Here is a 10,503-nt window from a genome sequence, read left to right as displayed (position 1 = left end):
CACTATCTACCCACCTGGGAGGAGCCCAGCATTTGGTCACTCCTGAGCCCTTACATCATGGAGGTGGCCTCTAGTCTGATTAGAGAGCAGTTATTTTCCCCCATAACAGACATACCACTATTGCACCCATTTGGTCATTTGGCCCTGTTGGCCATACTTGAAGCTTGCAATGGCCATTGTTTTCACTGCTGATGACTTCTTTCTCCCTTAGGGCTATATGGCATGCAGATTTTTCCAGCTTTCTGTCAGCTGGTATACAGGGAGAAGGTTTTCAGTGCAGCTTGACTTCTCAGTGACCTTGCAACCCAGGCATGTGAAGTGGTCAGCAATAGGGTCTTACTATCTATTTCTTGAGGGAAACCAACAGCCTTAGCAATGGCCTGTAGTGTTTTTGGAGCATTAGAGACCTCTCTGGCCAACAACTCATTGGAAGGGATCCTATTGCTGGCACTGAAAATTTTCTACTAACAATATATGGCTACTGGATGTTCCATTACCCAAAAAAGTAGGTTTCCGTATGGCTTATTCACAAAATCTTGACTTTTGATTAACCCTCCCCCCACCATTCTTTTATTCAATCTCACTCAAGCCATTGCACATATATACAACACCATCTCCTTGAGTCCTCCCCTCCCCTAGCTCCCTTTTTCTATCTCTCTCATATAGCTCCTTTATAGCTTACTGGCTTCTGTTAATTGATTTTTGGCTCAACTCACATACAAGTATAAACATTTGTAGCCAGGATCCACGTATGAGAGAGAAAATGTGACATTTGGCTTTCTATAACTGGGTTACCTAACTTAGTATAATCCTTTCCAGATCCATCTATTTCCCTGCAAATTCCATGATTTCCTTTTTCTTTACCACTGAATAGAACTCCATTGTATAAATGTACCACATCTTCATTATCCACTTGTTAGATGACAGACATCTAGGCTAGTTCCATTTTTTAGCTCCTGTAAATGGAGTGGCAATAAACATGGATGTGCAAGTATCTCTAAAGTAATGAGACGATTCCTTAGCTTATATGCCTAAGAGTAGTATAACTAGGTCATATGGTAAATCTATTTTTAGCTGTCTTAGGGACTTCCACATGGATTTCATCAATGGTTTTACCAGATTACATTTACACCAACAGTGAAAAAGGGTCCCTCTTTTGCCACATCCTCACCAGGATTTATTGTCATTTGTTTTCTTGATGATAGCCATTCCAATAGGAGTGAGATGGAATCTCAAAGTAGTTTTAATTTTGCATTTCCCTGATAGCTAAGGATGTAGAACATTTTTTAGATGTTTATATACCATCTGTATTTCTTCTTTTGAGAATTCTGTATTTAGTTCCATAGTCCATTTTTAAAAGTATTTTTAAAAAATTTTATTTATTGAGGCGGGGAGCCATGTTTGTGGCACACAGCATCGCGGTGGACCATAAGGATCTCATCCATGATGTCTCCTTGGACTTCCACAGACGCTGCATCGCCACCTGCTCCAGCGACCAGAGCGTCAAGGTCTGGGACAAAGTCAAAGTGGAGATTGGCATTGTACCTCTAGCTGGAAGACACATAGTGGATCTGTATGGCATGTGACATGGGCTCATCCTGAGTTTGGACAGGTTTTGGCCTCCTGTTCTTTTGATCGAACAGCTGCTGTGTGAGAAGAAATAGTAGGAGAGTCCAATGATAAACTGCGAGGACGAGTCACTGGGTGAAGAGGACAACTTTAGTGGATAGCAGAACATCTGTTACTGATGTGAAATTTGCCCAAGCATATGGGTCTTATGTTAGCAACCTGTTCAGCAGATGGTATAGTAAGAATATATGAGGCACCAGATGTCATGAATCTCAGCCAGTGGTCTCTGCAGCATGAGGTCTCCTGTAAACTAAACTGTAGTTGTATTTCTTGGAACCCTTCAAGTTCTCATGCCCACTCCCCCATGATCACTGTAGGAAGAGATGACAGTAGTCCAAATGCAATGGGCCACCATCTTACCCAGAAGTTTCTTGTCCTATTTATTTATTTATTTAAGATAGGAAAGAGGCAGAGTGGGGGAGAGAGAGAGAGAGAGAGAGAGAGAGAGAGAGAGAGGGAGAGAGAGAGAGAGAATGGATGCACCAGGGCTTCCAGCCACTGCAAACAAACTCCAGACGCATGCACCACCTTGTGCATCTGGCTTAAGTGGGTCCTGGGGAATATAACCAAGATCCTTTGGCTTTGCGGGCAAGCGCCTTAACCATTAAGCCTTCTCTTCAGCCCTCTTGTCCTTTTTTTGAGGTAGGTTTTTTGCTATATCCCAGGCTGGCCAAGACTTACTGGGTATCCCAAGCTGGTTGGGAATTCAGAAATCCTTTTGCTTTTGTCTTCCCCAAACTGCGATCAGTCCCCGGCGTGTACCCTGCCCCATGGCAGAGCTTCCTCAATGTGATGGCCCCATGAGCACCAGCCATGGAGCCGCAGGGAGAGGCGCCGATGCTCTGGGATGCCATAGCTGAGTCCCGAGCCTGATGAGGAAGAATGGCTGGAGGGCGGTGCATCTCTAGAAGTCAGTGGGGCGGGACCAGACGGGCTGTGGTAGGTGCCGGTGAAACATGCCGAGTGCAGGCCCAAATGCAGTCACTGCAGCCAGCCCCAGAAAGTGTGTTTATGTCCATTTCTACCAGTGCACCTACTCTATATCGCTACTCAATTGTACATAATTCAGCATCCAGCAGGAGAAAGCAAAGTGTTGCAGACAGTTCCTCTGCTCACAGCATGCCTCCCCCAGGCCAAGTGTAAAGTTATGATTGGTCGTCGCTTCAGTGAAGAAAGGGATGTTGAACTTTCAACTGTTTTTAGTAATTCTGGTACATTAATTTTATATCCAGGTGCTGAGGCCACTAATTTGGAAGAATTTATTATAGACGCTCCTGTTTATCCTTCCACAATCATCATTGGTACATGGAGCTAGGCTAAGGATATTTTTATAAGAATTCCTTATTCCAACTTCCCAAACAGGTGCAGCTAAAAACTAGTACTTCTAGCCAGTATGTAATTCGATACAACCAACAAATAGGTGCCTTTCTACTCTGGAGTATGCTGCTGTTGCTCTTTCCATCTTAGAGAAGAATCATGACATACATGAGATTTTGCTTAATCCTCTTCAAGCTCTATGCTCTTTCCAGCTTCAGCGTGGTGCTCAGATTCGCCTCAGCAAGGAGTATCTTATGAAGAATGGATTGTATCCACACAAACTCAGGAAGATGGAACTGCTAATGAACAGTCTTTAAAATTTAATACAGTTCTTCTCATGGTGCTAGTTTACCTGTTACCTTTTCAGACAGCTTAGGCCTGAGGAGTTTTGACTCTAAAGGAGAGCTGCTAGCAATCTTGTGCTGAAGGGGGAGGGAAACCAAACAGCCAAACAAGAAAAATTTCAGTGACTATGAAAAGTGAAATTTCATACTGTGCTGGTTTTGAAAATGTGCCTGTAATACATATTTTCATGTTTATAATTTACAAATATGATAAGGTATTGGGCTACACTTACTTACAAAATGAAGAAAATCGTGCCTGGTTGGACCAGTGTTGCTTCAGTGAATATTTATAGATAACTACACATAGGTCAGTGAATGATAAAATGAATCCTGCTTCAGTTTGCAGCCTTGTGTGTGAACTTTAGAATTTGAAATAAGTTGTAAAACAAAATAATTATAGTCACATGTTTAGATTGAATTTATTTCACAAGATAGTATAAAGGAACGAGGAACCTATTGTTTAGGGGCTAAAATGTCAGCAAATGTGATACATGTTTTCTGTTAATTGCCCAAATTCTTAATGAGTGCATTTGATTTTGAAATGGCATACATTTTCATTTGGGATTGCTTTGGACAAGTTTTGATTTTTTTTTTTATTGTTCATTGAACAGGTTTATTGGTTGTGGTAAACTGATTTTAATGAAGTTTCCATATGGCAATAACTGAAGTAGGGTATAACACAACTATTATTTTGAGAACATATTTCTGTAAGTTGCTCTATTTAAATATTGTTTTAGAGGGCAAAAACTTTTACTACTAAATAACAAATTCCTCCACCCTGTTAAGAAAATATTTAGTGAGATTTTCATACAGAATAATAGAAGTTTATTTTAAGTGTGTTTGCATCCAGATTTACTACAGTGAGATTCATGATTCAGCAAGAAGCAGGGGCTTTGTGTTGACCTTCATTCATGATGGCTAGAGTTACCTGTATCTAATGTTAAATTGGAAGAAAAAACTACCATGCAGTTTAAAGGTGAGCTTGATAAGTAGATGTATATGAACATGAACATAAACTAATGGCAGTTTATAACAGTTTTTCATGCTCATTTATTTGATTAGTTTTTACTCTTACTAAGATTAGACTCTTATTAAGAGCTGTAATGCTGGACACACTTACAGTGCTAACAAACATGTAGAGAAATTATGAAGAAACTATTTAAAATACTAAAACTTAGCTGGGTGTGGTGGCACATGCCTTTAATCCCAGCACTCAGGAGGCAGAGGTAGGAGGATCACTGTGAGTTCAAGGCCACCCTGAGAATACAGAGTGAATTCCAGGTCAGCTTGGATTAGAGTGAGACCCTACCTTGAAAAATAAAAAATAAAACCTAAAATTTAGATTTCTGTCTTGTTGACCATTTGCACGTAAAAACAAGTTAGCTCTTTATACTCTAAATGCCTAATACCAAATAATTTGTATTATCTTGTATAATGTTTTTTAAACAAGTGGGTTAAAGTCATCTTGCAGCAATCTTTATGCTAAAATTAAACCTAACAAACTTAAAAAATAAACTGGGATTAGCTTCTCTTTTCACATGGTAGTGACCTCTGATATGACTGACTAAGAAGGCACCACAGTGGTGAGAAGAAGTGACAGAGGAGTGCTCAGCACTGCAATATCTCTATCACACCTTCCAAAGCTCAGGGCACATTGTGGAAGAGGTGGATTAAGAAATGTAAAAGCCAAAGGAAGGGCAAGACTCCTTACAATTCAGTCTTCCAGACACAAAATGGCCTGGATATCCATGACTTCACAGTGCCTGGCACTACCTACACAAGATCTTCATAGTAGGAGGAAAAATAAAAGAGAGGGGGAGGGTATATGATGAAGAGTGTATTTGTGCAGGGAAAAGGTGGAGGAGGGAATTATCGTGGTTTATTGTCTATAATTATGAAAGCTGTCAATAAAAAAATTTAAAAAAAAAACTTAAAGATGAAAATTTTAAGAAGAAGGGGAAAAAAACCTGGAGATTACAGGCATGAGGAGGCAAGCATGGTTACACATGTAATATTTGTGGCTGGCCATTCCTTGAATATGATTTTACAGGTTCATTTGAGTTTCAGCAAGTGTCAGTATTTCATTCTGTTGTATGGCTGAGTGATAGCCCATTGTATTTAATCACCTTTTGTTCTGTTTGTTAATTGTTTAGTTGCTAGCATGTAGGGCTGTTTCCTTTGGCTGTGCTGATTTTATTTTATTTTATTTTTTGGATTTTTGAGGTAAGATTTCACTCTAATACAGACTGACCTGGAATTCACCCTGGAATTCACAGCAATCCTCCTACCTCTGCCTCCCAAGTGCAAGGATTAAAGATGTGCACCATGATGCCTGGTGGTTGTGCTCATTTGAAAGGGGAAAAAAATAAAGGTTCTTTTTTATTTATTTACTTTAAAATTTTTATTAGCATTTTCCATGATTATAAAAAAATATCCCATGTTAATTCCCTCCCTCCCCCCCACACTTCCTCCTTTGAAATTCCATTCAAATAAAGGTTCTTGAATTCAAGGTCACATAGTGTCAAAGCTGGGACCTTATCTCTCTTCTATCTTCTCTTTCTCTCTCAGCAGAGTGTCACTCCATGGACTAAACTGGCCTGGATCTCACTATGTAGCCTTGAACTCTTAGACATCCTTCTGTCTCAGCCTCCCAAGTGCTGGTCTTAGAGACATGAGACACCACTTCTATTTATTCCATTATTTTATTGTGTGTATGTATGTTTATGAATGTATGTGTACTGTGGCATGTTTGTGGAGGTTGGAAAACAATTTCAGGGTGATTCTTTTGTCCTTCTAACTCTTCCTATTGTGCTTTTGAGCTTCTAGATTTTCTTGGCCCCAGCTTACATTGCTATAGGCATGTTGGGATTACAGAGGCACATTGCATCTGTATTTACCACCACCATGTGGACTCAGTTTTCATTTGATTATTTTGTTGTAGTTTTTTCAAGGTAGGGTCTCCCTCTGTCCCGGTCTGGTCTGGAACTCACAGCGATCTTCTCACCTCAGCCTCCCAAGTGCTGGAATTAAAATGATGAGTTACCATGCCAGGTTTATCTTATTTTTGGTTGCTTATACCTTTGTCAGTTGTATAGCTGGTGATTTCCTTCCATCCTGTAGCTGTCTATTGACTACTAGCTGTACAATAGCTTTTTAGTTTCATGAGCTCCCAATGTTTTCATGTCTTTTTGGTTTTTCAAGGTAAGGTCTCACTCTAGCCCAGGCTGACCTGGAATTCACTATGTAGTCTCAGGATAGTCTTGAACTCACAGTTATCCTCCTACCTCTGCCTCCCAAGTGCAGGGATTAAAGGCATGAGTCATCACACCAGAACTTGAGTGTTTGTAGTTCCCTGAGCTACTTTGATTTTAGTCAAAAAGTTTTTGGCTGGAGAGATTGCTCCACAGTTAAAGGTGCTTGCTTGGCTAGCTTCATAGCCTGGGTTCAATTACCCACTGTCCACATAAAACCAGATACACAAAAGTGGTGCATGATCTGGATTTCGTTGGTGGTGTCAGGAGGCCCTGGAGTGCCCATTCTCTTTCTCTCTCTCTGCCAAATACATACATAAATTAAAATTTGGTGCACCCATTCCCTCTCTTTTTCTGTTAAATAAATATTCCAAAAAATCTATTCTTGGCCGGGTATAGTGGTGCATGCCTTTAATCCCAGCATTTGGGAGGCCAAGATAGGAGGATCACCATGAATTTGAAGCCACCCTGCAACTATAGAGTCTGGGCTAGAGCAAGACCCTACCTTGAAAAACCAAAAATAAAAATAGGTGAAAAAAGTCTTTTGATGTCTATATCTTAATGTATTCTTCCTACTTTTTCTTCTAATTATTTCATTGTTTTAGGAGGTCTTATATTGAGATCTTTGATCCATTTGTAGTTGAGGTGAATGTGAACGTATGTCCCCAGTAGTATGAGTTATTATTATTTTTATTTTTGTTTTTTAAGGTAGAGTCTTGTTCTATCCCAGGCTGACCTAGTATGTCCTATGTAGTTTCCCAAGTGCTATAATAAAAGGTGTGCACCAGTATACCTGGTAAGGCTACTGGTTTTTTTTTTTTTTTTTTGCTTTTACTATTTTTTTTTTTTAATGTACACAGTGTTATACAGCCATGTTGGTATCATGGTTAGCCTCCTCCCTGTCCTCCTTCCTTCACAAGGGCCCTCCTCATTGGGGGATATGGGTTGTGCATTGTGGGGTTGGCCATCAGTTATGGGGAAGAGGCAATGTCTCTGTGCATAATGTCCAAATATGTGGCTCTAACAATCTTTCTGCCTCCTCTTCCATGAATTTCCCTGAGCCATGTTTGGTTCATTTTAGGTCTACTTCAGTAAGGAGGTGTTGGGAACCTCTGTGTCTCTGGATATCTGGTTTGGTAGGAGTTGAGTATTCTCTGTGTCTGTCTCCTTCACCCTTGTGCTGGTACCAGGTTCACCAAGAAAGCAGCACTCTTGCTCGTTTCTCCAGTTACTCCATGGTTTCAGCTGGGGCCCTGGTGAGGTGCGATGGGCTGATTCTCTTCTCAGGATCTGCATCCATCTGAAAAAGAAGCAGAGAGTGAAGTCAGCACCAGATAAATGGGATAACTATTATTATTTTAGGTGTCTGTCTTTAGTTGTGAGGTGTGTTTCTTGAAGACAGCAGATTGAGGGGCCTAATTATCTGATCCACACTGCTATATTATGTCTCTTGATGGTGAATAAAGGCAATTAATGTTTAGGGTAATAACTGTGAGGTTTGATTTAATCTCTGCCATATTGTGGTGGTTTATGCGGCTGGTGTTTTCTTGGACTTTGTAGTTTTTTGTGCCTTCTTTGAGTTTGGTTATTGTGACCTGCTTCTTATGGACACTTGATGTTGGTGATTTGCTTTTTCTGTGTGTAGAATTCCCTGTAGTACCCTTTGCCAGTTTGACCTTGTGTTTACATAGTTGTAAAGCTGGGTTTTATTGTGGAAAGTTTTTATTTAACCATGTACTATGATGGATACTCCTAAAGTTTCCGAAAAACTGCAGGGACTTACTGACCTTTTGGATTCTATCATTTTCACCCACCTACCAACTTGGGATGATTGTCAACAATTGATACAGAGTCTCTTTACTATAGAGAAGAGGGAGAGAATCCAGACTGAAGCTCAGAAATTGTTTCTGGGCACTGATGGGACTCTCACCAATAATCAGGCTATCATTGATACCTTCTTCCATTTGACTAGACCAGACTGGGATTTCAACATGGCAACAGGTAAGGAGAGAGCTGTTCAACTTTCTCTTAGGAGTGTCTTTCTTTACATGTTCACCCACCCCCAGTTGCCTGGATGACTTCGAGGTGAACTGCGGCCGGCCCCCACAAGCAAAAATCCAAAAACCCATAGCTGGTGCCTGAACAGGGAGCTTATGAGATGGACAGGGTAGGTGAGTGCTCTCCCAGAGGAACTGGGAGACATTGGCCCATGTGGCCTTGCTTCCATGTTTTTGAAGGCTGGCAGGTTTCTCTTTCTGCTCCTTTATTTTTGGTTTGTGCCATTGCTCAGGACTAGACACGATGAACTGGCAACTGATGTCTCTTGGCTGAGGCCACTCTTTGGTATTGACTGAAGGCCAGCTGTCCTCTGCCTGGATCCTGACAACCCATTGGGTGTTGGCAAAAACCCTTTATATATTTCTCTCTGACACAAAAAAAACCTGGTAGCACATTGACCTCTTAAAAGCCTGTAGGGCAGGTCGCTGGCCTCTTAAACTTGTGGACAGGCTCATGCCCAGATCTTTGGGGAATGTCCCATGTGCTAATCAGCTCTTGGGAACATTGCCCTCTGGTTTTCGGCATTTCTAATCTTTCTCTGTCATGGGTAACATTGCCTCCAACCAAAAAAAAACAAAACAAAACAACAACAACAACAAAAAAAAAAAAAAACAAGCAACCAAAACTCAGATTCATGGAATAAGAGCTCTTTTGAAAGTTAAGGGAATTAGCTCTCCCAGAGGTTAGCAGGCTCCTTTTGGGAAGAAGTCCTCTAGGTAATTTCTGGATTTCTGGGCATCCATATGGCCCAGACATGTGGACCCACATAGCTTATCTGGCTAGGAAATGAAAAGCTCAGGAAGGAAATTTCCCCTCATTCCCTTTAAGCAGGAAAAACTACAAGCTGGCTTTGCAAGCACTCCAAAGTGGCTTGGGTCAGAGTCAGGTGGCAGACAATGGCACCTCTGTCTGTGCAGGTACCACCTTCTCTCCCAGTGGCCCCAAGCAGGCTCCCTTTTTCCCTAGTGGCCTCCCAGCAGTCTGGGAGGGCCCCTCTTTCCCAGTGGCTCTCGAGTGGGCTCCCTCCTTCTTCAGCAGCTTCCCAGTGGGCCTCCTTCTTCAGAGGCCTCCTGGCAGTCCTGGAGCCCCCCCCCCCTTCCTCTTCAGGTAGTCAGAATCTTTGGCCTCCCGGCAGTCTTCTTGGCCATTACCTCCATGTGTACTAGACCGGACCCCTGGTGGGTGCTGGGAGTAGGACAGGGCTGATGTAAGGCATATGCAAGCCTCACCCAGCAGCAACAGCACACCAAAAAGCAGCCTATAAAGAACTGAAGTTTTACATAAAAAAATGTCATACTGTGTTACATGATATCATAAATATAATTACTGAATTTATGTTCTAGTTCAAATTAAACTTACATAGGGGATTATTAAAAACAACAGAATTCTCTCTAAAGTGATAACTTATGATTTGTCAGGTATTAAAAAAAAAAAAGGATTGTAATGTCCTTAATGTACTTAAAAGGAGGAGGCAACTGACATGACTTCTAGGCCAGTCTGCCTCAAGATAGCAACATTTGCCTTAGTTACTCCTAATAAAATCATTTACAAGTGTCTTATTGGTATTAATGACATAAAATTTTCTTTAGACTACTCACTTGTTAGTGAGTAATAGGATTAATTAATTTGGTGTAGTTTTTCATAATAGCCTTATAAGAAAGGTGGTTAGTAATGGGATGAGATGAATTGACTAAAGGAACTGGGAAGGAATTTTTCAATGTTGGGACATAGAATGCTCATTAAAAATGCTTTTGGAGTGGTATATAGATGAGAATGTTAAAGTATGTGGATAAAGATGTGTGTATATAGGAAAGAATTTTCAGGCTAAATCTAAATGCCATGACTAAAGTTAGAGATTTTTCGACTGTTTGCAAACTCTTAGGGAACAACAACAACAACAAAAA

General features: G+C 40.9%; 1 pseudogene; it reads left to right on the top strand.

Moving 5' to 3' along the window:
- The first annotated feature begins 1,397 nt into the window (after window positions 1-1,397).
- Window positions 1,398-2,963, top strand: LOC101617777 (annotated as a pseudogene).
- The last annotated feature ends 7,540 nt before the right edge of the window (window positions 2,964-10,503 follow it).

Source organism: Jaculus jaculus, chromosome 5, assembly GCF_020740685.1.
Source record: "Jaculus jaculus isolate mJacJac1 chromosome 5, mJacJac1.mat.Y.cur, whole genome shotgun sequence".
Taxonomy (NCBI): domain Eukaryota; kingdom Metazoa; phylum Chordata; class Mammalia; order Rodentia; family Dipodidae; genus Jaculus; species Jaculus jaculus.
The sequence above is the reverse complement of the archived record's forward strand: the minus strand, read 5'-3'. Positions and strand labels throughout refer to the sequence as shown.